Source organism: Schistocerca cancellata, chromosome 2 (genome assembly GCF_023864275.1).
Source record: "Schistocerca cancellata isolate TAMUIC-IGC-003103 chromosome 2, iqSchCanc2.1, whole genome shotgun sequence".
Classification (NCBI taxonomy): Eukaryota; Metazoa; Arthropoda; class Insecta; order Orthoptera; family Acrididae; genus Schistocerca; species Schistocerca cancellata.
The window spans coordinates 9,647,420-9,673,687 of NC_064627.1; positions in this window are offsets into that span (position 1 = coordinate 9,647,420).

Genomic DNA, 26,268 nt, shown 5'->3' on the forward strand with positions numbered 1-26,268 from the left:
CAAAATTGTTGAGGCTTTCGTGGCCACTTGTTGACAAACTGCCTATTGGCTTCTGTCTCGGGTTCTTCGGCCGACGTTCATCTAATGATTTTTCTGACGTTTCGCCAGCACGAGTGGCTGGCATTGTCAAAGCTTCACCCTCCATTGCCGGTGGTGAACTGGAGGCGAGCTCGCGGCCGCAGACTATATGTACCTGGCGCGCCAACGTCCGAGGGCTTCTCCACGGTCATTTCCGGTGCGGTTCTCCTCTTGCTACCTGCGACGGTCGTTCGCTGCAGTACGGGAAGCCAGGATCCGTTTACCTTAAGGCTTTCCTCCTTCTTGTTGAAACTGTTCGCGTGTTTTTGGATTTCTACAGCTTCTCTGAACAAGCGCGTGTGATAGTGCTTCTCTACAGCCAGAACTTCCGTGTCGGAGAATTTTATTACGTGGTCGGTCTCATTCAGTGCGTGCTCTGCCACGGCCGATTTCTCCACCTGCCCCAACCTGCAATGTCGCTTATGCTCTTTGATCCTGGTGTTAATGGATCGTCCAGTCATTCCGACATAAACTTTTCCGCATGTGCAAGGTATACGGTATATTCCCGACATTGCAAGTGGGTCTCTTTTCTCCTTCGCCGATCTAAGACACTCTTTGATCTTCCTTGTCGGTTTGAAAATCGTCTTTACGCCGTGTTTGCGCAATATACGGCCGATTCTGTCCGTCACTCTGGGAATGTATGGCAGAAAGGCCGTACCCGACAGTTCTTTTTCTGGTTCCTTACTTCGCCGAGTGTTTGGCTCTGTTACACTCCTAATGTAATTTGTGGAGTACCCATTGCTCCTCAGAACAGTTTCCAGGTGTTGCATTTCTCGTTTGAGGTGTTGAGGCTCACATATTCGTCCTGCTCTCTTTACGAGCGTACTAATCATGCCTCTTTTTTGGCTCGGGTGGTGGTTTGACAGTTTGTGCAGGTATCGGTCCGTGTGTGTCGGTTTTCGATACACGCTGTGTCCCAGGTTTTCGCCGTCCCTTGTGACCAGCACATCTAGAAATGGCAGTTTCTTGTCTTTTTCTACTTCCATGGTAAATGTTATGTTGGCATGGAGGCTGTTCAAGTGTCTCAGGAATTCACCGAGCTGTTCTTCACCATGGCTCCACACCACGAAAGTATCATCGACGTACCTGTACCACAACTTAGGTTTGAAGGTCGCCGAGTCCAGTGCCTGTGCTTCGAATTGTTCCATGAAGAAGTTGGCCACCACTGGACTGAGAGGACTACCCATGGCGACGCCTTCCAGCTGTTCGTAGAAATCGCCATTCCACGTGAAATAGCTCGTGGTGAGACATGCATGGAAGAGCTTTTTGATGTCTTGCGGGAACATGGAACCGATGTGCTCCAGAGCGTCGCTGAGTGGCACTTTCGTAAATAACGAAACAACATCAAAACTGACCAGGATGTCGTTTGGCGCAAGTTTCAGTTTCTTCAGCTTCTCAATGAAGTGTCCTGAGTCCTTAATGTATGTGTCGGTCTTTCCCACGTGTGGCTGGAGCAGAGAGGCCAAGTGTTTCGCCAGTTTATACGTTGCTGAGCCAGGAGCGCTAACGATCGGTCTCAGTGGAACGTTGTTCTTATGGATCTTGGGTAATCCATACAGCCGAGGTGGTAGGGCTTCTGTGTTGCGCAGGTTTCTCTGTATGTCCGCCGGCAGAGAAGACGCCTTGATTAATCGATTCGTATTCCGAGTGATACGCTGCGTCGGATCTGCGCTTAGTTTTCGGTACGTCGTCGGATCTAATAGGTCTCGGATCTTTTGCTCATAATCTTCGGTCTTCATTACGACGGTCGCATTCCCCTTATCGGCAGGTAGTACCAATATACTCTTGTCGGCGTTGAGCTTCTTAATGGCTTGTACCTCTTCATTCTTCAGATTGCAAGCTGGTGGTTTTGCTCGGCGCAGTATCCTGGCTGTTTCAGTGCGTATTTCCTCTGCCCTTTCACAAGGAAGGGTCCGAATGGCTGCTTCGGTGTTGGCAATGATGTCCTCCATAGGTATAGTTCTCGGGATGATAGCGAAATTCCCTCCTTTTTGAAGAACAGACACTTCCTCTTCGGTCAATTGTCGTTCAGTGAGGTTGACCACTGTGTGTGACATGTCGGGAATCGCCTTGTCGGTCTGCTTCCGGCATCTTTCAAACTTTTTCTTTTGCCGCTCGGTGCAACGCTCGAGTTCGTTCTGCATGCTCCTGTGAGTGATGCTGTCGATCTTGTCCCAGTCGTCTCGATGCATTTTGCTACTTAGTTGATAGAAAATGTCCAGAAGTTCCTGATCCGTTCTTGCCAAGTCTCTCCGTGTTGTATGTATTCGCTCACGAAGAAAAGCTCGTTCCATTCTGTCGTAGATACGATGTGCTTGGGCGGTGGTGAATAGGCGCTTGCATCTCAAGAACTTCGGTGTAGCACATTCATCTCGGCACCGTGACAGAAAGGCGAGAGACGACATCAGTCGCGCTTTCTTCTTCCGTCGTTGGTCAAGGCGTCGGTACAATCTGCAAATCTCCTCCCCGTAGAGGCGTAATACAAAATTGTTGAGGCTTTCGTGGCCACTTGTTGACAAACTGCCTATTGGCTTCTGTCTCGGGTTCTTCGGCCGACGTTCATCTAATGATTTTTCTGACGTTTCGCCAGCACGAGTGGCTGGCATTGTCAAAGCTTCACCCTCCATTGCCGGTGGTGAACTGGAGGCGAGCTCGCGGCCGCAGACTATATGTACCTGGCGCGCCAACGTCCGAGGGCTTCTCCACGGTCATTTCCGGTGCGGTTCTCCTCTTGCTACCTGCGACGGTCGTTCGCTGCAGTACGGGAAGCCAGGATCCGTTTACCTTAAGGCTTTCCTCCTTCTTGTTGAAACTGTTCGCGTGTTTTTGGATTTCTACAGCTTCTCTGAACAAGCGCGTGTGATAGTGCTTCTCTACAGCCAGAACTTCCGTGTCGGAGAATTTTATTACGTGGTCGGTCTCATTCAGTGCGTGCTCTGCCACGGCCGATTTCTCCACCTGCCCCAACCTGCAATGTCGCTTATGCTCTTTGATCCTGGTGTTAATGGATCGTCCAGTCATTCCGACATAAACTTTTCCGCATGTGCAAGGTATACGGTATATTCCCGACATTGCAAGTGGGTCTCTTTTCTCCTTCGCCGATCTAAGACACTCTTTGATCTTCCTTGTCGGTTTGAAAATCGTCTTTACGCCGTGTTTGCGCAATATACGGCCGATTCTGTCCGTCACTCTGGGAATGTATGGTAGAAAGGCCGTACCCGACAGTTCTTTTTCTGGTTCCTTACTTCGCCGAGTGTTTGGCTCTGTTACACTCCTAATGTAATTTGTGGAGTACCCATTGCTCCTCAGAACAGTTTCCAGGTGTTGCATTTCTCGTTTGAGGTGTTGAGGCTCACATATTCGTCCTGCTCTCTTTACGAGCGTACTAATCATGCCTACCACCTCGGCTGTATGGATTACCCAAGATCCATAAGAACAACGTTCCACTGAGACCGATCGTTAGCGCTCCTGGCTCAGCAACGTATAAACTGGCGAAACACTTGGCCTCTCTGCTCCAGCCACACGTGGGAAAGACCGACACATACATTAAGGACTCAGGACACTTCATTGAGAAGCTGAAGAAACTGAAACTTGCGCCAAACGACATCCTGGTCAGTTTTGATGTTGTTTCGTTATTTACGAAAGTGCCACTCAGCGACGCTCTGGAGCACATCGGTTCCATGTTCCCGCAAGACATCAAAAAGCTCTTCCATGCATGTCTCACCACGAGCTATTTCACGTGGAATGGCGATTTCTACGAACAGCTGGAAGGCGTCGCCATGGGTAGTCCTCTCAGTCCAGTGGTGGCCAACTTCTTCATGGAACAATTCGAAGCACAGGCACTGGACTCGGCGACCTTCAAACCTAAGGTGTGGTACAGGTACGTCGATGATACTTTCGTGGTGTGGAGCCATGGTGAAGAACAGCTCGGTGAATTCCTGAGACACTTGAACAGCCTCCATGCCAACATAACATTTACCATGGAAGTAGAAAAAGACAAGAAACTGCCATTTCTAGATGTGCTGGTCACAAGGGACGGCGAAAACCTGGGACACAGCGTGTATCGAAAACCGACACACACGGACCGATACCTGCACAAACTGTCAAACCACCACCCGAGCCAAAAAAGAGGCATGATTAGTACGCTCGTAAAGAGAGCAGGACGAATATGTGAGCCTCAACACCTCAAACGAGAAATGCAACACCTGGAAACTGTTCTGAGGAGCAATGGGTACTCCACAAATTACATTAGGAGTGTAACAGAGCCAAACACTCGGCGAAGTAAGGAACCAGAAAAAGAACTGTCGGGTACGGCCTTTCTGCCATACATTCCCAGAGTGACGGACAGAATCGGCCGTATATTGCGCAAACACGGCGTAAAGACGATTTTCAAACCGACAAGGAAGATCAAAGAGTGTCTTAGATCGGCGAAGGAGAAAAGAGACCCACTTGCAATGTCGGGAATATACCGTATACCTTGCACATGCGGAAAAGTTTATGTCGGAATGACTGGACGATCCATTAACACCAGGATCAAAGAGCATAAGCGACATTGCAGGTTGGGGCAGGTGGAGAAATCGGCCGTGGCAGAGCACGCACTGAATGAGACCGACCACGTAATAAAATTCTCCGACACGGAAGTTCTGGCTGTAGAGAAGCACTATCACACGCGCTTGTTCAGAGAAGCTGTAGAAATCCAAAAACACGCGAACAGTTTCAACAAGAAGGAGGAAAGCCTTAAGGTAAACGGATCCTGGCTTCCCGTACTGCAGCGAACGACCGTCGCAGGTAGCAAGAGGAGAACCGCACCGGAAATGACCGTGGAGAAGCCCTCGGACGTTGGCGCGCCAGGTACATATAGTCTGCGGCCGCGAGCTCGCCTCCAGTTCACCACCGGCAATGGAGGGTGAAGCTTTGACAATGCCAGCCACTCGTGCTGGCGAAACGTCAGAAAAATCATTAGATGAACGTCGGCCGAAGAACCCGAGACAGAAGCCAATAGGCAGTTTGTCAACAAGTGGCCACGAAAGCCTCAACAATTTTGTACTTCTCTTATTTGCTTAGTTCTGGCTTGCGAAATGAGTTCTTGACAGTTGCTTCTCCTTTGAGCAAAGTTTCCTTTCTTCTTTCTCATTTTTATTTTCCTATGTTTTCCAAGTGAAAAATCGTGTTGCGATTTGGACTTTCTGTCAACATCATGTTTAGACATTTCTATTTCCCATGGCCTACTTTATTTGCTGCATTTTTATATTTTTCGCTCTTGTCATATTTAATATATCACCTTTTATCTAACGATTTCTACTGTACCTTCTTCCCGTTCTCTTACTCTGCTGCATTCACCACTTCTTCTCTCAAAGATATCCATTCGTATTCTAGCGGATTCCTTCCTCTGTTTCAGTCAGTCGTTGCATTACGCTAACTTTAAGATTATCGAAAAACTGTGGGTCTTGACTTATTAAAGTTCCATCTCCTTAATTTGATACCGTTTACTGTCTCTTTAGTTGTAAACTGCAGCTCGTAACTAATAAAGTATTGTACGTTTGCGTCTGCACCGGGAAATGTCTTATAATTTAAAATCTGGTTTCGAAAACTTTGTTCCAAATATATATTATTCTTTCATGATTCTTAAGCAATGTGCTAGATAGTGAACAATGATGAACGGTAGTCATGAAACCTGTTTATGGTGAAATGAGAAAACATGCATAATGGAATATGTGAAAGAGTACATTGTACAGAAAATGAAAAATCGGTATGTCTTCACCCAACTTTGTCTTTCCTCCATGTAGGTGTAAGATATAGTTTTTCAAACGCACCGGGAGTTTCAGTGGGTCCCGACCCGTACCTCAGTAGGTGTCCGTCATTGGCTACCGCTAGCGTCTGCCGCTTCCAGATGGGAACGCCAATTCCGGGAGCCGCCGCGTCAACGCGGAAAACGCTTGCCGCTGCCGTTGCCGCACGCCGCGCTGCCGCGCTCTAGTGGGAACCGTCGCCTCAGCTGCAGTCGACCGAGTCCGAAACGGAAGCGAAGGGCAGCGAGGCTAACCGTGAGTAGCGGCGACCCGTTTGCCAACTGAGAGCGAGTCGTGGGCGGAAGGCGCGGCCGGCCGGCCACGCTCGCCGCTGGCGCGCTCTTCCCCCCTCTCCGCCTCGAGCTGTCGCTGGCCCCCCGGGGCAGGCGGTGCGCCCCTCTGCCTCGCCGTGCCCTGCTCCCCTGGCCCCTTTACCGCACGGCGCACACGAGCCACGGGCGCTGCGCAGAGTCGGACTCGCTGGCGCCTTCGGACGTGCCTCGCTCCCCTCCCGCGGCCACGGCCGGTTTTTTGCGACGGCCGACAGCGGCCGCAGCCGCATCCGCAGCCAGATGCCGGCCGCGACATCCGGACGTTTTTGCGCGCGGCAGTTCGCTGCCGGCTGTAAGCGATACACGTGGAAAGCGGGCGGCGGCGCGCTCGTCCGTTGCGTAACGCGTCGGCTCAGCGCGCGCCCACCCCCTCTGTCCACCGCTGCAGTCCTCGCACGAGGGCGGCCACTGCCCCTCAGGCTTCCCGCTCGCCACACGTGTGGCACACTTCAGTTCCTAATGGAAACGGCGAGCTTTGTCTGAAAAAGAAAAAAAAAAAAAAAGTCGTAGAGGTTATAAATTCTGGCACCAGTTCGACACTGAAAATATGAGAAAAGAACTGCACTGACGCGTTATTTCCTTACCTATTACAGTTATTCGTGTGTGAGCAGCTCTGTTGCTGTCTTTAAATTAGAAAAATTGCCAAGCTGAAGAAAAAAAAATATGTACCTGTTAGTTTCTGGTCATTTCATTCGCTCTGTACACTGTGTTCTTCTAATACGTCGCAGCACCAGTGGCTTCCAAATTACGTGTGTGCTACACTGCCGGAAAGAAAGGACACCACCCTCCGAGAGTTTTCAGTTTCATTCCCAATTTTTAGTAGAACTCGTACGTATAGTGTACACAAAATGATCTCAGTACTACAATTTCAGCTCAAGTTCTTGTGGGGGATCAGCTACGGATCCTTTCCGGAATGCCCGAGTTTTGCTCGGATACTCGGGTTCTGTCAGCTGCACCGTCACTAAGAGAGAGAGAGAGACAGGGAGAGAGAGAGAGAGAGAGAGAGAGAGAGAGAGAGAGAGAGCGCCTTCCGTTTCTGGTCCAGATAAGGCGAGTACTCCGTTTGTTTCCGAATTACATTTACGAGCCTCAAACGGAAGCGACTTATTTTTAGTTATGGGTGTGCACACTAATGCCTTTATTAATTTCTTGCGTTATTCTGTGCTCACCAGGCACGCTCTACCGTTCTAACAACTCTCTAGTGTCCTGTGGAGTGTCGTCTCGGTTGTCCTATTCGATTCGCGGTTCCCTGTGAGAAAGGTCGCAGTTCGTAGTAACTGACGAAAAGGCATCGAGTAAAACAGAAGTAATATCTCGCGTTCCCCAACGAAGTCTTACACGTCCTCTGCTGTTCCTAATCTACATAAACTTCTTAGGAAACAGTCTGAGCAGCCATCTTACATTGCTTGTAGATCATCCTTTAATTTGCCGTCTACTAAAGTGAGCAGAAGATCAAAACGAGTTGCAAAATGATCGAGACACAATAACGGAATGGTGCGAAGAGCGGCAATGAAGTGTGGTGTGACCCACTTATGAACTACAACAAATCCGCTGTGTTTCGGTTACTCGATACATCACAAAAATCTAAAGTCTGCAAATTCAACCAAATTCTTAGGGATTACAATTACAGATAACTTAAATTGGAAGCATCACGTAGATAATGTTGTGTATAAAACGAACCAAGGACAAAACACTTAGAAAATGCAATAGGTCTACTAGAGAGACTACTTACACTACACTTGTACGTCCTCCTCTGTGCAGTGTGAGATCCGCATCACATAGAATCGAAGGACTACATCGAAAAAGTTCAAAGAGCGGTAGTTTGTTTTGTCCTACTGCGAAATATGGGACAGAGCGCCACGTCTTCCGCGTGCTCGCAGCAGCCCCACTCCATATTAGGGAGGTGTACCAGTTTCGTTGGCTCTTCCACATTATCATAATCTTCCGTCCCCTGTGTAGCGAGTTATGGTGAGCTACGGTTACAGTCTTACAGTCCTCCCTCGAATGCGTTCATGTAATACACCTACTGAGAGCCGCTCTATCCTTCAGATTCACCTCATTGATCGAACAGATTGCGATGCTTCCACAAAGACAGCTCACCACAGACTGAACCTCTCGTATCAATTATGGTCACGTGAGCGGAGAAAAAGATGTGTATCATCTTGTAGAGGACCGATTTCGAATACTGACGTCCATATGCTTCTTGAGAACGCACAAGTGTTACAGTGGTTTCGAGAAGAATGTAGGAATATCCAGAATCTTAGAGAAAAATATTATCACATTTGGTGCAATACTTGGTGCAGTTTTCATTATTAAATGAAGCTATTAGTGGGACAAAGAGAGCACTGCCCTACGTTGTATTGATGCCAAATTTATTCAAGATGGCGGATCCAAGATGGCGGCGATAGATGTGGCAATGTCACAATGATGTGCTGGTGGGAAGTTGAAATTTTGGCAGGAAAATAGGTCAATCGGGCTACCTCCTCCCCCCTCACCTCCCCCTCACCTCCCCACCTCTCCCCTCCCCACCGAGGAAAGGCAGGAATTTCACATTTTGGTGGAAAAATGGTCACATCGACTACCTCCACTAACCTAAGAAAATGGCGGGAAAATAGGTCACTTGGGCTACCTCCACCAACCTAAGTCATCCAACCACCACCTCTTTCTTGGAATTGGCGGGAAAAGGACTGAGCCCATGCTGGGCTGCTGTATAGGATAGATGTAAGTATTTATTTTGCATGCAATGCTTATTTAAACAGTTTGAGTTCTCATAGGCAGTAGCTCCAGCCACTGTGTTCACCGTGAGGTCTAGAGTGCAACAAACCCAGTACACAGTACTGCCACCAGAGAGTGCTGTCGGTCCATGGCCGTCTGCGGGAAAAGGACTCACTGTGTGCTGGGCTGCTGGAGGGAATGGAGTGTACCTTACTTATTTTCAGTGGGAAGCTGGAACAATTTATTTAGGGATGGATTTCACATAGTATATTTATTATACTGATACAAAACACTCGCCCTGGCATGCTTGGGGTCACAGTAAACAGCCTACAGACCTGAAAATTACTTGTAAATCACCGAAATAATGCAGTACACTGATGTGCAGACATCAAAACAATTCGTAAATTGTCAAATTGCTGAATACACCTCCCAAACTGCTGCTGCTGCCCGTATGGGAGCACTGTCCACCATTTTCTTTTCTTCAGACAAGGCTTCCAGCAGCAAAACTATTTTGTATATATCACCATATTGCACTGACAGTTAAACCCTGCAAAAATGGTCTACAGATCGTTAAATACTGCAAGACAGCCGGCCGGAGTGGCCGTGCGGTTCTAGGCGCTACAGTCTGCAGCCGAGCGATCGCTACGGTCGCAGGTTCGAATCCTGCCTCGGGCATGGATGTCCTTAGGTTAGTTAGGTTTAATTACTTCTAAGTTCTAGGCGACTGACGACCTCGGAAGTTTAGTGGCATAGTGCTCATAGCCATTTGTACCATTTTGCACTGCAAGACACTTCCTCACTTACTCTGCTCTGTCACTGACGATGGAAGCTTGAATATTTCAGCACGAAACCGCTCTTTACGTATCATATCAATGTGGTAAAAACACACAATTAGAGTCTCGCGCCATACAAAATAGCCACTGCTGCATCCTGCATATAGCTATCGACCACCAGACACTCGTACATATACAGTGAAGACAGACACCATAAGCACCTGCACCATAGATACTGCTAAGAGAACTCGATATTTCCCGTAATGTCGGGCAGTCACCTGCCACAGCCGATGGTCACACACACTGGCCTGATGCACGACCAGAGCGCCCTCACTGGACTGAGGTCACCCTCCAAACTGTTGTACAAAGGCGGGGTCCTTTCCCTTCGGCACATAGGCGTTACTGTTTCTGGCGCCTACTTGCTTGCTTGCTTTCTACACCCATCTCCAGATTCTGGGAATACAAGAACATATGTATTTTCACACGGTTTGCCAGAACATCACGCCATTTTCACGATACTTGTCGATATCAAGCACTTAGCAGCATGCTACCGATCACCTGCACACTATAATTCTAATGATGTGGACTGGAAATTATTTCTCTAGAAACCTAAAACTTTAGTGAGATGGAGCGTGCTATACACCATTGAGTAACTACAAACTTATCTCATCTGCAAAGATCTTTATGTGACAACTCGAAAAAAATAGAGGGAACTGATATCTGCACTCGCAATACCGATGTCGGTGATATAACAGATTCCAAATCATCCTTATACTTTACAAAGTCAACTAAGGTGTTCCTCGTGTCTAGAGAACCAGCAAACATGTCTTCCACCCGTCTTTCACCTGCTAGATGCACACAACACACACCACAATCGATGTTCTCTCAACCAAATAAAGACGGGAAAGGGGTTGTAACCTCCTCGACATGGGCGGATCTGGAGAAATCTTGTGCACTTGGAAGGGTGCGAACTCGACAAGCTCCATTCATTCACAAGACGCGGAATTTAGTGGTCTATCCCTGGTCAGCTGCAGATTACATCGGTAACAGTGCTGCAAGGCGGGTTGACCAAAGACAGTACGAGCCGATCTTTCAGTCTCTAGCTTTATCCTAAGATTGCGAGAATGACCTGTGACTCCCATCCACATAGAACACATCGTAAACTCTGCACTATGCTCAAGGTGTTACAAATATGAAGATCGCTGTCTGGTATGCTTTGATGATGCATATACTCGAGAATCAACAATGAATGGACGTACTGCAGAGTCGTCTACCCACATTCGCAATGGTACTCGCAAAGTAGAGGAGGGTCAGTTTCTGAAAGTGGGAAGCATACTGTTCGCGCATCATTCGTCGGTGCTGAAATTACCGGCGGGCCGAAGTGGCCTTGCGGTTCTGGCGCTGCAGTCTGGAACCGCGAGACCGCTACGGTCGCAGGTTCGAATCCTGCCTCGCGCATGGACGTGTGTGATGTCCTTGGGTTAGTTAGCTTTAAGTAGTTCTAAGTTCTAGGGGACTAATGACTTCAGAAGTTGAGTCCCATAGTGATCAGAGCCATTTGAAACATTTTTTTGAAATTACCGAAAAAGTGCTAAAATTGTTTGCACTATCAACTGTAATACTTATTATTACATTACATTGACGGTGTGTTTTCCATTCCATCTGTCCACTGGTACACTGTTGATTACCACATAATGATTGACTGACATCGCTTGTTTGAGACAGAGAAAGAGGAGAGGCAACAAATTCTGGGGGTGGCTACCACCAAATAAGTGATCACGTACATGACTGCAATATGAGCGACCAATCGAAACTTGACACAGTCGTCAGCAATCCCGTCAGTGTGACAGGTGAGTTTAAGTGTAGAGGTCGCCAATCACCTTCGGAGAGGAGTTTGGAAACACTCCACAACACCGCCAAACTCTTCCTGTTTCCTTATGTTGTAACTGTCTTTTAATTAAAGTCATCCAGTGTGGGTGGCATGTTATGGTAGCAGCAGTAACAACACGATTTACACCATGCGATGTCTAGTTTTCTGTGAGAGGCAATGGATAAAAAACGTGTTAATGTCAGTTTAGAACCTGACACCGATCTCGAACTCGTGTCGGATAAAACAAAATGTGTGGCAGTGCACAGAGCGTGTCACAGCAGACAAAAACAGTGTTTCAGTCAGTGAGACAGGCTGACAGCAGCCTGTGCGATACGGTCGTCTTCCTAGAGTACAGGCGACGAAACTTTACACTGGTCCGTGCAATGGATCAACACTTGTGTATTTAATAGCATCACCAAATGCGTTCGATGTCAGCGTGCAGACAGTATTTGTTTTCAATATATGGGATGAGGGAGATGCAGTAAAATCTTATCGAGGTCTCTGTCGGATGAAGTTAGCAGAGCTTTTATAGTTCGTAAGTGCTCTCTGTTGGACGGTACAGAGTAACGATGATAGACTGTTGGGGTGATAGATGTGAATGGACCCTGAGGGACACGAATCTGCTTCAGACTGCAGTACCTGTACGATGTTGAGTCTTCCTAATTTTCTCGATAACAACACCCCCCGTAACTTTTCGTAGTGTTGCAGGAGCTGGATTCGTTTCACGCCGACCTTACACATCGCACACGGTTGGCGGAGCTCCGACGACATGTCCCCATGTCCATCTAATGGTCAAAACACAGTCCTGTCACGCTGACTCAGCTTACCCTGTTTATACACGGAGTCCACAATGTAATAGATATAGCTTTCTCCGACTTCTGTTTAGTTCCGATTTAAAGTGGGACGATCACAAGCGCAACGGTGCAGAGTCGGAAGGGCCGTTGCAAGATTCATAGGGACTATCCAAAATTTTACTGTAGCCTATAGGTCCCAGAAATATGATTCACTAGTGGCTGTAATCAGTAAAAGAAAATGGTTCAAATGGCTCTGAGCACTAAGGGACTTAATATCTGAGGTAATCAGTACCCTAGAACTTAGAACTACTTAAACCTAACGAACCTAAGGACATCACACACATCCATGCCCGAGGCAGGATTCGAACCTGTGACCGTAGCGGTCGCGCGGTTCCAGACTGAAGCGCCTAGAACCGCTCGGCCATGGCGGCTGGAGAATCAGTAAAAGACTTCGCCATAGTTTCCAAATCAGACTTGATTCCAAATCCCAGACAGCATTTCTAGCGGATAGTGTAACACTAGAGAGCTGAAAAGCTCGTATACATTTCTTACATCAATCAGCACACCATCTACTGTTTGTGATCCTTCTCAATCACCCATCTGCTATAACCCAGTGGATATATCGCAGAACCTCTGATGTGACATCGAGACTGAATGCTTAACAAATACTGGAGAAATATCTAGCGGCGGCATGAGGTAGTAGCACATACCGGCTTTATACCATGTTCCTTAGCAGAAACACTTCCTAAATTTGGTGATTTTATTACGATCTTAACCATGTCGGCGACGTCTAACCGCAGTGTTGGTCTGATAATGTACAATCTGGCGATCACCGTCTATATTCACCATGTTGTTGTTGTTGTTGTGGTGGTCTTCAGTCCTGAGACTGGTTTGATGCAGCTCTCCATGCTACTATATCCTGTGCAAGCTTCTTCATCTCCCAGTACCTACTGCAACCTACATCCTTCTGAATCTGCTTAGTGTATTCATCTCTTGGTCTCCCCCTACGATTTTTACCTTCCACGCTGCCCTCCAATACTAAATTCGTGATCCCTTGATGCCTCAGAACATGTCCTACCAACCGATCCCTTCTTCTCGTCAAGTTGTGCCACAAACTTCTCGCCAATCCTATTCAATACTTCCTCATTAGTTATGTGATCTACCCATCTAATCTTCAGCATTCTTCTGTAGCACACATTTCGAAAGCTTCTATTCTCTTCTTGTCAAAATTATTTACCGTCCATGTTTCACTTCCATACAGGGCTACACTCCATACAAATACTTTCAGAAATGACTTCCTGACACTTAAATCTATACTCGATGTTAACAAAATTCTCTTCTTCAGAAACGCTTTCCTTGCCATTGACAGTCTACATTTTATATCCTCTCTACTTCGACCATCATCAGTTATTTTGCTCCCCAAATAGAAAAAACTCCTTTACTACTTTAAGTGTCTCATTTCCTAATCTAATTCCCTCAGCATCACCCGACTTAATTCGACTACATTCCATTATCCTCGTTTTGCTTTTGTTGATGTTCATCTTATATCCTCCCTTCAAGACACCATCCATTCCGTTCAACTGCTCTTCCAAGTCCTTTGCGTCTCTGACAGAATTACAATGCCATCGGCGAACCTCGAAATTTTTATTTCTTCGCCATGGATTTTAATACCTACTCCGAATTTTTCTTTTGTTTCCTTTACTGCTTGCTCAATATACAGATTGAATAACATAACATAACATAACATAACCCTGTCTTACTCCCTTCCCAACCACTGCTTTCCTTTCATTCCCTCGACTCTTATAACTGCCATCTGGTTTCTGTACAAATTGTAAATAGCCTTTCGCTCCCTGTATTTTGCCCCTGTCACCTTTAGAATTTGAAAGAGGGTATTCCAGTCAACATTGTCAAAAGCTTTCTCTAAGTCTACAAATGCTAGAAATGTAGGTTTTCCTTTCCTTAATCTTTCTTCTAAGATGAGTCGTAAGGTCAGTATTGCCTCACGTGTTCCAGTATTTCTACGGAATCCAAACTGATCTTCCCCGAGGTCGGCTTCTACTAGTTTTTCCATTCGTCTGTAAAGAATTCGTGTTAGTATTTTGCAGCTGTGGCTTATTAAACTGATTGTTCGGTAATTTTCACATCTGTCAACACCTGCTTTCTTTGGGATTGGAATTATTATATTCTTCTTGAAGTCTGAGGGTATTTCGCCTGTTTCATACATCTTGCTCACCAGATGGTAGAGTTTTGTCAGGACTGGCTCTCCCAAGGCCGTCAGTAGTTCCAGTAGAATGTTGTCTACTCCGGGGGCCTTGTTTCGACTCAGGTCTTTCAGTGCTCTATCAAACTCTTCACGCAGTATCGTATCTCCCATTTCATCTTCATCTACATCCTCTTCCATTTCCATAGTATTGTCCTCAAGTACATCGCCCTTGTATAGACCCTCTGTATACTCCTTCCACTTTTCTGCTTTCCTTTCTTTGCCTAGAACTGGGTTTCCATCTGAGCTCTTGATATTCATACAAGTGGTTCTCATTTTTCCAAAGGTCTCTTTAATTTTCCTGTAGGCAGTATCTATCTTACCCCTAGTGAGATAAGCCTCTACATCCTTACATTTTGTAAGTAGGCTGTTTATGTTTTCTTATTGGCAACGTTACGTAGAGCTCTATATGAAAATCACTGGCTGTGCTGTGTGCAGTCTGTGGCTAGTTTGCATTGTTGTCTGCCATTGTAGTGTTAGGCAGCGGCAGCTGGATGTGAACAGCGCGTAGCGTTGCGCAGTTGGAGGTGAGCCGCCAGCAGTGGTGGATGTGGGGAGAGAGATGGCGGAGTTTTGTAATTTATCATGAACTGCTATATATATTATGACTATTAAGGTAAATACATTGTTTGTTCTCTATTAATATCTTTCATTTGCTAACTATCCCTATCAGTAGTTAGTGCCTTCTGTAGTTTGAATCTTTTATTTAGCTGGCAGTAGTGGCGCTCGCTGTATTGCAATAGTTCCAGTAACGAAGATTTTTGTGAGGTAAGTGATTTGTGAAAGGTATAGGTTAATGTTAGTCAGGGCCATTCTTTTGCAGGGATCTTCGATAGTCAGATTGCGTTGCGCTAAATAATATTGTGTGTCAGGTTAAGCACAGTCGTGTATAATTTGTTCTAAGGGGACGTTTCAATTTGACCTCTAGCCATCCCTGCTTAGCCATTTTGCACTTCCTGTCGATCTCATTTTTGAGACGTTTGTATTCCCTTTTGCCTGCTTCATTTACTGCATTTTTATATTTTCTCCTTTCATCAATTAAATTCAATATTTCTTCTGTTACCCAAGGATTTCTACTAGCCCTCGTCTTTTTACCTACTTGATCCTCTGCTGCCTTCACTACTTCATCCCTCAAAGCTACCCATTCTTCTTCTACTGTATTTCTTTCCCCCATTCCTGTCAATTGTTCCCTTATGCTCTCCCTGAAACTCTGTACAACCTCTGGTTCTTTCAGTTTATCCAGGTCCCATCTCCTTAAATTCCCACCTTTTTGCAGTTTCTTCAGTTTTAATCTACCAATAGATTGTGGTCAGAGTCCACATCTGCCCCTGGAAATGTCTTACAATTTAAAAACTGGTTCCTAAATCTCTGTCTTACCATTATACAATCTATCTGATACCTTTTAGTATCTCCAGGGTTCTTCCATGTATACAACCTTCTATCATGATTCTTAAGCCAAGTGTTAGCTATGATTAAGTTGTGCTCTGTGCAAAATTCTACCAGGCGGCTTCCTCTTTCATTTCTTACCCCCAATCCATATTCACATACTACGTTTCCTTCTCTCCCTTTTCCTACACTCGAATTCCAGTCACCCATGACTATTAAATTCTCGTCTCCCTTCACTATCTGAATAATTTCTGTTATATCATCATACATTTCTTCAATTTCTTCGTCATCTGCAGAGCTAGTTGGCATATAAACTTGTACTACTGTAGTAGGCGTGGGCTTCGTATCTATCTTGGCCACAATAATGCGTTCACTATGCTGTTTGTAGTAGCTTACCCGCATTCCTATTTTCCTATTCATTATTAATCCTACTCCCGCATTACCGCTATTTGATTTTGTATTTATAACCCTGTATTCACCTGACCAGAAGTCTTGTTCCTCCTGCCACCGAACTTCACTAATTCCCACTACATCTGACTTTAACCTATCCATTTCCCTTTTTAAATTTTCTAACCTATCTGCCCGATCAAGGGATCTGACATTCCACGCTCCGATCCGTAGAACGCCAGTTTTCTTTCTCCTGATAACGACATTCTCTTGAGTAGTCCCCGCCCAGAGATGCGAATGGGGGACTATTTTACCTCCGGAATATTTTACCCAAGAATACGCCATCATCATTTAATCATACAGTAAAGCTGCATGCCCTCGGGAAAAATTACGGCCGTAGTTTTCCCTTGCTTTCAGCCATTCGCAGGACCAGAACAGCAAGGCCATTTTGGTTAGTGTTAAAAGGCCAGATCAGTCAATCATCTAGACTGTTGCCCCTACAACTACTAAAAAGGCTGCTGCCCCTCTTCAGGAACCACGCGTTTGTCTGGCCTCTCAACAGATACCCCTCCATTGTGTTTGCATCTACGGTACGGCTATCTGTATCGATGAGGCCTGCAAGCCTCCCCACCAACGGCAAGGTCCATGGTTCATCATTGCGTTATTTATTTGTCTGGAAAACACACTTCATTTGGAGACCATGCCATACCTCGATTTATAAGTTTTTTAGATGGATATCGTTAGCGATAGTTGTGAGCACCTGTAGAACAAAGACCAATTGTGACAGTAACATACAGGGCTATTACAAATGATTGAAGCGATTTCATAAATTCACTGTAGCTCCATTCATTGACATATGGTCACGACACACTACAGATACGTAGAAAAACTCATAAAGTTTTGTTCGGCTGAAGCCGCACTTCAGGTTTCTGCCGTCAGAGCGCTCGAGAGCGCAGTGAGACAAAATGGCGACAGGAGCCGAGAAAGCGTATGTCGTGCTTGAAATGCACTCACATCAGCCAGTCATAACAGTGCAACGACACTTCAGGACCAAGTTCAACAAAGATCCACCAACTGCTAACTTCATTCGGCGATGGTATGCGCAGTTTAAAGCTTCTGGATGCCTCTGTAAGGGGAAATCAACGGGTCGGCCTGCAGTGAGCGAAGAAACGGTTGAACGCGTGCGGACAATTTTTACGCGTAGCCCGCGGAAAATTGGCTCATGCCACAACTGGAGACCGACAGCGCCGACTTCATCTTTCAACAGGATGGTGCTCCACCGCACTTCCATCATGATGTTCGGTATTTCTTAAACAGGAGATCGGAAAACCGATGGATCGGTCGTGGTGGAGATCGTGATCAGCAATTCATGTCATGGTTTCCACGCTCTCCCGACTGAACCCCATGCGATTTCTTTCTGTGGGGTTATGTGAAAGATTCAGTGTTTAAACCTCCTCTACCAAGAAACGTGCCAGAACTGCGAGCTCGCATCAACGATGCTTTCGAACTCATTGATGGGGACATGCTGCGCCGGGTGTGGGAGGAACTTGATTATCGACTTGATGTCTGCCGAATCATTAAAGGGGCATATATCGAACATTTGTGAATGCCTAAAAAAACTTTTTGAGTTTTTGTATGTGTGTGCAACGCATTGTGAAAATATCTCAAACAATAAAGTTATTGCAGAGCTGTGAAATCGCTTCAATCATTTGTAGTCGTCACGAGCGTGGTTTCAACATCTGGCGGGTTGTAAGGCGGTTACGTCTCTCTTTCTAAGACACTATGGAACCACTTGCAAGAGAAACTTATGAACATGTCCACCCATCGCTGATTTTCGGTCACTATTGTTTCGTATCGCCAAAATTCAATTATTGGCGAAGTATTATATTTAGTAGTAGGGCATGCGTGATAGGATCGTCTTGAGGATCAGAGTTATAAAGTGTGTGTGTGTGTGTGTGTGTGTGTTTTCTGACATGTGCAAAAAAGATTATTATCTCCTGTCATAAGGAAGGTATGAATTTGACGTTGAATACTCAATAGTCGCAAAGGGCATGAAAGTTTTTTTTTTATTTGGAAAAATATATCAAGTCATAAGAATGGTACAGATATTTCTACTTCCAGAGTCACAGCCGTCAGCAGGGGGTATTTCCTATATTTGCTCATGCCAAATGTTGTCCAATTGAGACCGCAATCATAATATTTAATTGTAAGTATATGCAGCCGGTTTTCCTAGAACGATTCTGCCTGGGAGTGCATAGCCACCGGCGGCGGCAGCTGTTCGCGTGGGAAGGCCTGCTGGGCTACAGGGATGTACCTGAGCCAGCCCTGTCCTCCTCTAGACAGATGAATAGCCAACTAGTGCACAGTATGTGTTCGACAGATTTCGTGATCGTGTATGTTGTCCGTGGACATTTGAGAAGATTCAATACTGACGTGTGTTTGCGCTGGACCATTAATCCCTCCCATTTGAATTGTCCAGTTGACTGCTTCTGCACATTTCCCGTCTTTATTTGGTTGAGAGAACATCGATTGTGGTGTGTGTTGTGTGCATCTAGCAGGTGAAAGACGGGTGGAAGACATGTTTGCTGGTTCTCTAGACACGAGGAACACCTTAGTTGACTTTGTAAAGTATAAGGATGATTTGGAATCTGTTATATCACCGACATCGGTATTGCGAGTGCAGATATCAGTTCCCTCTATTTTTTTCGAGTTGTCACATAAAGATCTTTGCAGATGAGATAAGTTTGTAGTTACTCAATGGTGTATAGCACGCTCCATCTCACTAAAGTTTTAGGTTTCTAGAGAAATAATTTCCAGTCCACATCATTAGAATTATAGTGTGCAGGTGATCGGTAGCATGCTGCTAAGTGCTTGATATCGACAAGTATCGTGAAAATGGCGTGATGTTCTGGCAAACCGTGTGAAAATACATATGTTCTTGTATTCCCAGAATCTGGAGATGGGTGTAGAAAGCAAGCAAGCAAGTAGGCGCCAGAAACAGTAACGCCTATGTGCCGAAGGGAAAGGACCCCGCCTTTGTACAACAGTTTGGAGGGTGACCTCAGTCCAGTGAGGGCGCTCTGGTCGTGCATCAGGCCAGTGTGGGTGGAGGCAGATGACTTGTGACCATGGGCTGTGGTGGCTGGCCACCCGAGCTCCCGGCAGATATCTGGTTCTGTGAGCAGTATATATGGAGCAGGTGCTTACGCTGTCTGTCTTCATTGTATATGGGCGAGTGTCTGGTGGTCGTTACCTATATGCAGGATGCAGCACTGACGATTTTGTATGGTGCAAGATACGAATTGTGTGTGTTTACTACATCGATATGGTACACAGAGATCGGTTTTAGGCTGAAATATTCGAGCTTCCGTTGTCAGTGGCAGAGCAGTGTAGTTGAGGAAATATCTTTCTGTATTTGACAATCTGCATACTACTTTTGAAGACTTTAACTGTCAGTGCAATATGGCGATCTGTAAAAAATAGTTTTCTGCTGGAAGTCTCATCTGCAGGGAAAAAATGACAGACAGTGCTCCCATACTGGCAGCAGCAGCAGCGGATTGGCAGGTAAATGTAGTAAGAGCCGTTCAGAATGCTTTATTCACTCACAAGGCATCCTTTGTGCTAGGATACAGGAGCCTCTACAGACTTGTTCGAACAAGATGGGGACAGGTACATACTGAAAGTTCTGAGAGTAAGGTGATATATTTTCTCGAGTGAAGAATCTCCAATAACGCTCAAATATTTGTCCACTCATCGCGTACCGTAGATTGGGAGCCATTTGAGTGTTCTGAGACATGTGTTCTGCCACCAACCATGGGAGCTACAAAGGAAGCTTTGTATGTCGATCCTTCTGACTGAAGGTGTGAGGGACTTTGGTTGCTAACTTATGTAATAAAATGATAAACCGTCCACTCTATGTTATTTATTATATAACTACCAGTTTGGGTGATTCGATACACCATCTTAACTGACGCAGAGGGGTAACTCCAATAGTATAGAAGGTTCCATGACTGGCCAGTATCTATGAACCGGTTTCTGTAGACTGTCATAACGATGTTGTGTCTCCAACTATCAGTTACTATAGTTCAATTCTTTTATCTTGGCGGTCCGTGCATGCCCGCCCAGACGCGGGAGATCGCTGCGTTGCCAGTTGTACGCGCCAACAGAAGCAGCGCCATACTATAGCATAGTTCGCAGACTCACGTGTAGCGGGGAGCGCGCAGCCACCACGGCCGCATTAAGCCTTTTGCTGCTACAGAGACGTGTTCCCCGCATTCCGCGCGGTGCGCGAGTTTGTCATCACCGCACTGCTCGCCTGTGCTGACACATGGTGTTTCGACTGCTTTGACACACTTTATCATTCGATTCCACAAATACTATTTGGCCCAAAAATTTGATTTTTACACATTTTCTTGACTGAGACCTTCCCCCATAAATGACTTAATTTTCTTTCGATGTTCAACGCAGTTATTGCGCAGCATTAGATGAAGTAAACCATTGCACGAAATTCTGAAGAGTTTGCAGAGGTAAAAAAAAAGTCCATAGCGTATACTTTCCGTATGGTCGATTTTAGTTCCCACTAGAAATTTCAAAAAATTACATTCAAACGAATAAAATTCATGAAGTAAGACACATCGATATTGTTTTTAAATAAAGAAAATATTAAGCACCCAACAAGGTTTGAAGTCAGAACCTTTCGCTTAGCAGCCATACACTTTAACCATTATGCTGACGCAGCTCGTCATTCACTAGATCTCCCAGAGGACTTAAAAAATCAGGCAAAACACCGACAAACACTGTTGGCATGACTACAAATTACTCACGTTTCGTCGAAGTACAATAGGAAAGAAACAGTTACCGCTGTTCTTTATTGCGAAAAAGCGGTTAGTGAGAATGATACAAACACCTGTCCCCGCTATCGCCTGAATTAGAGGGCTTATTGCTTGTTTGGTTCAATTAATTAATAGAATATGAAGCAATTGGTATAAAGAATGCTATCAAGACATTGCTTTTGTTCAATTACTTTATTTATGACTGAACGTTTCTAAAAGTGAAGGCACTCGTCTGTGATCTGCACTGCAGTCGAGCTCTGGCAACGTCGTTCTCTGTTCATTGGCTGACTGTGTTTTGTGACGTCAGATGCGCAGAACGAACCTAAACTCGGCCGCCGTCGTAAATGATGCGCAGTTTAGTTAATATGGAAACCAGTTCAAATATCTGATGTGATCGTGTATACGGCTGGAGTTAACGCACTCAGCGTCAGTTAAGGACTGAAGATGGTGTACTGAACTGCCGAAACTTGTAACTGTATAACAAACAACATCGATAGGATGGCTGCAGGTGTTCCATTTAATTATACAAGGAAGCTTTTATAATTTGTGTCCTTATTTCTTGTATAGCAGCCAGTCATTATCAATCGGCGTAGACACACCTTTGAGCACTGAGCAGGTTCTAAATGATTCTTCAAATGTGAATCTAATTTACATGCAAAAATTCTATCTATATCCGAATCCCGCTCCAGCTACTGCCGGGTCTGGGTGCTGACGAGTCCTCTCCATTTGGTTCGGTCCTCCCACCACTTTCCTGCCTCCACTTGCTGCCAGGTCACACCTCTTCTTTCAACAGATATTCTCACTCCCATTTTCCACTGTGTTCTTGGGCACCTTCTAGGACTTTTCCCATCCATCTTTAGTTCTTCCATAATTTTGGGGAGTCTCTGCCCATGCATCCTCTTAACATGCCCATACTATCTTAATCTCTTTCTTTCAATTTCTTCTTGAGGTCCTTTCTAATCTCTACATTCCTTACTCTGTCCATTCTTATTTTTCCCTTAACTGCTCTGAGAAATTTCATTTCCCCTGCTTGCAGTTTGCTCCAGTCCCTTTCTGTCATTGTCCATGTTTCTCCACTATAGGTGACAATAGGGATGTAATAATTCTTATACATAAGGAGTTTTGCTCTTTCTGAAACTTCATTATTCCAAATGAGATGTTTTATTGTTTGGTAGAAATTGCCTCCCTTCTCTCTCCTATTAATTTCGTTAGTTATTCTTCCATCCCTAGATATTTCACTCCCTAAATAAGTGAAACTCTCTACCACTTTGAGGGGTTCTCCATTCAAGGTAACATTTCCTTTGATTCCTTTCTCTCTTCCAAATACCATTACTTCACTCTTATCTTTATTTTTTTTTTAATCCATACCTTTTCATTATTTCCTTCCACGCATCAAGCTGTAACCGTACATCTACCTCTTTATCACCCCATATTACCATATCATCTGCAAAAATCATCTTTTTGTCTTTTTCTTTTACTATATCTTTAACTGCCCTATTCATTCCCTCCATCACAATATTAAAAAGCGCAGGAGATAGAATACTTCCTTGCTTAAGTCCTTGTCTTATTTCGAAGTATTCAGAGTTCCCCAATGGTGTTCTAACTCTAAAATTGTGGCCTCTGTACATTGTCTTTATAACATTAATGTATCCATCTTCTATATCTATCTTCTTCAGTTCTTCCCAGAGTCTTTCCCTGTCAACTGAGTCATATGCCTTTTCTATGTATATAAAAACCATTATCACCCTTTTGTTATACTCCAAACTTTTTTCCATCAGTTGACGGATAGAAAATATCAGGTCGATCGTGCTCCTTCCTTTCCTAAACCCATGCTATTCTTCACTCAGCTCCTTTTCTATCTTTTCACTTATTCGATTTAGTAAAATTCTTTCAAAAATCTTGGCTGTATGACTCATGAGGGTTATTATTCCTCTGTAGTTTTTACAAAGTCTTTTATTGCCTTTCTTGAAGATGGGATCAATGTCTCCTGTTCTCCAGTCGTCAGGTATTTTACCATTTCTCCACACGCTTGATAGTACTCTATATAGCCACTGTATTCCCACTGGACCTGCTGCTCTTATCATGTCCACTGATACTTCATCAGGTCTTGGAGCTTTCCCCCCATTCATCTTCTTCACTGCTTTTTCCATTTCATCCCTTGTAATTTGTCCTAATTCCGCTTCCCAACTTCGCTCAGTTACACCATTAATTGTTGTTTCCTCATGTACCTGCTCCTCAGCTTTCAACAGCTTCTTAAAATGTTCTTTCCAGAGATCTTTTATATTCCCTGGATCTTCAATAATGGTACCGTCCTCTGTTTCTATCTTTACTGGTACTTCAGAAGCCTTCCTTTTATTTTTCATCATTTTATAGAACATTTTCTTATTGCTCTTCACATCTTCTTCACGTTTTTTTGTAAACTCTTCCCATGCCTTTTTCTTTGCTGTTTCCACTATTTCTTTGCACTTCTTGTTTTCCTCTATATATCTTTTATGGTCTTCGTCATTTTTAGTTTTCCAGCATTTTCTCCATGCTCCATTTTTTCTTCTAACTGCTTGGATTGTGGTATCATCCCACCAACTTGTCTGTCTTATTTTTTCCTTTCCAGATGTTCTGCCACATACTTTTTGTGCTGCTTCGACTAAAGTGTCTTTGAATGAACTACATCGCAGAAAACTTCTTTTGGAAATTTTTGTGTTATTAATTCTCTGTACTTCTCAGCACATTCACTCTCCTTCAATTTCCAATCCCGTATCCTCATCACTTTCTTCTGTTTTCTATTTTTCACACACTGATTCATTTTCCTATTGTCCCACCTGTAATTTATGGTCTCCATTTGCACTCACACTTGGAATTACCTTCACATTTGTTACTTTCTCTCCCCATTTCCTATCTACTAGAATACAATCAATTACACTCTTGGTTCTTCCATCCCAACTGTATCTGGTGATAACATGACTTTCTCTCTTCATAAACCAGCTATTTGCTATTTTCATTCCATTCCTCTGGCACAAATCCAGGAGTCTTTCCCCTTCTTCATTTCTGCCTCCATATCCAAAACATCCCAATACTTGCTCAAATCCCTTTCTGTCTTTGCCTACCTGTGAACTAAAATCTCCCATCACTATATTAGCACTCTCTATATGGCTTTCTAACACATTTTCAAAGTCCATCTTCTCTTCTTCGCTACATCCCACTTGAGGTGCATAAATCTGGATTACTTTTAGTGTTTCTTTTTGGAATCTCAGGTTTAAGATTATGATCCTGTCTGATATATATATCACATTTTCAATACAGCTTTGTACATTCTTATTCACCATCACTGCCACACCATTTCTACCAGACCTGTTATTCCCACTCCAGTACAGTTTTCCTCCTCCTCTCAAATTCTTCTCACCTTTTCCCTTCCACTTTGTTTCGCTTAATCCCAATATATCTAACTTCCTCTCTGTTAGTACATCTGTCATTTCTTCCATTTTTCCATTGAGGGTTAATATATTAAGGGTGCCAATATTTAGGTTATTTTTTAGTCCAGTTGGTTTCATCTTCTTGTACTGATGAATATCATCAGGTCTCCCATCATTCGCACCAGTACTTGAAGAAGCAGTGGGGTCAACTCCTGAGTGGTTCGTTCCGAGGCTCGTCTGTGTTTTGAAAGCAATGTATGAAGACTTTCCTACTGTCTTGCTAGGCCTAACGCAAGGAAGGATTTTCTGTTGGGGTTATCTCCTTTAGCCTTTGGAGTTTCTGCTCCACCACAAGGCAGTGGTTCCCTTCTCATTTAATCCCCAGAAAGGAGGGTTGCCTCATCTGCCAGCTACGCCGTTCCGAAGTCTTACTTCTCCGCCGTCGCTGCCATTAAGGACTTCACCCGTAACCCTGGGCATGGGTTCCGTGTTATACTACTGAAGTGTAGGATGCCTACCCCCGCGACGTGGACGCGCCAGACAGGAATTACCCCAGTGGAGCAATAGGGAAGGGCACCCTACCTCCATGGAGCCAGGTTAATAATTGTGTATGGTGCCACAATCAAAAAATTACTAATTCTAAATACACCTGGATTTACTGAACCGTCTTTTTCATCGTGTCCACGTCAGGGAGATCAAAATTTCCATCTATTGTCTCGGACAAAATTTAAGACTTCTTGTTAACCGTTACACGAGAGGCGTTGAATAAGTAATGCTACATATTTTATCTAAGCTAATTCCGGTTGAAAAAATGTAGAGTTTGTTCTGGGACATGGTGGAATATTCCTGTCTCAGCCACTTTCACGAGGTCCCAATACATGTGGGCGCTACACGTAACCTTCAAGATGAGGACCGTTCCGAGCAGAGAGTAGTCATTGAGGTTTTTTTTGGCGAAAACCAGATCGTCACAGATTTTCGTAGGCACTTGCAGAATGTATACGGATATCTGGCAGTGAACAAAAGCATGGTGAGAGGTTAGGCGAAGCGTCTGTAATCATCGCAACCCTGTCCTATCTGCCGCGCGCACTCAGCCGTAATGCATGAACTCGGAAAATGCAGACCAGGTTGACAGTACGAGGCGTCGGCGCGCACAGCGCTCCCTGCAGCACGGATGTCGCTCTTTCCGACTTCCATCTGTTTGGCCCACCAATGAGTGATGGACCCCGCGGAAGCAGTACGTGAACGACGGGGGGGGGCGGGGGGGGGGGGAGGCTACTGACACAGCAAGACTCTGGCCCCGACCTACGCCCGTAGAGTGACGCTCTGCGGACGTACAGGCCGTTCCAGTAAGGTGGTCTAAGGACATCGAACTGAACGGAGGTCACGTTGAGAAATACGGTTTTGTAGCCGAAAGAGTGGGAAACAGTATGATGTATCGGAATCCTGCTTTCAGAAAAAAAATGTGTTGCATGACCTGCCCCTCGTATTACGAACATTGAATAAGGCCTCACTAAGTTTATCATTAATAGTAACGGTTTCTAAAAGTTACAGCTAAACTACATTATCAACGTTCTTCTTTGACTTCTTATGCTTTTCGGTTTTTTCTTCCATCTGTTGTTCACCTTACGTCAGCTACAAGCAGCAA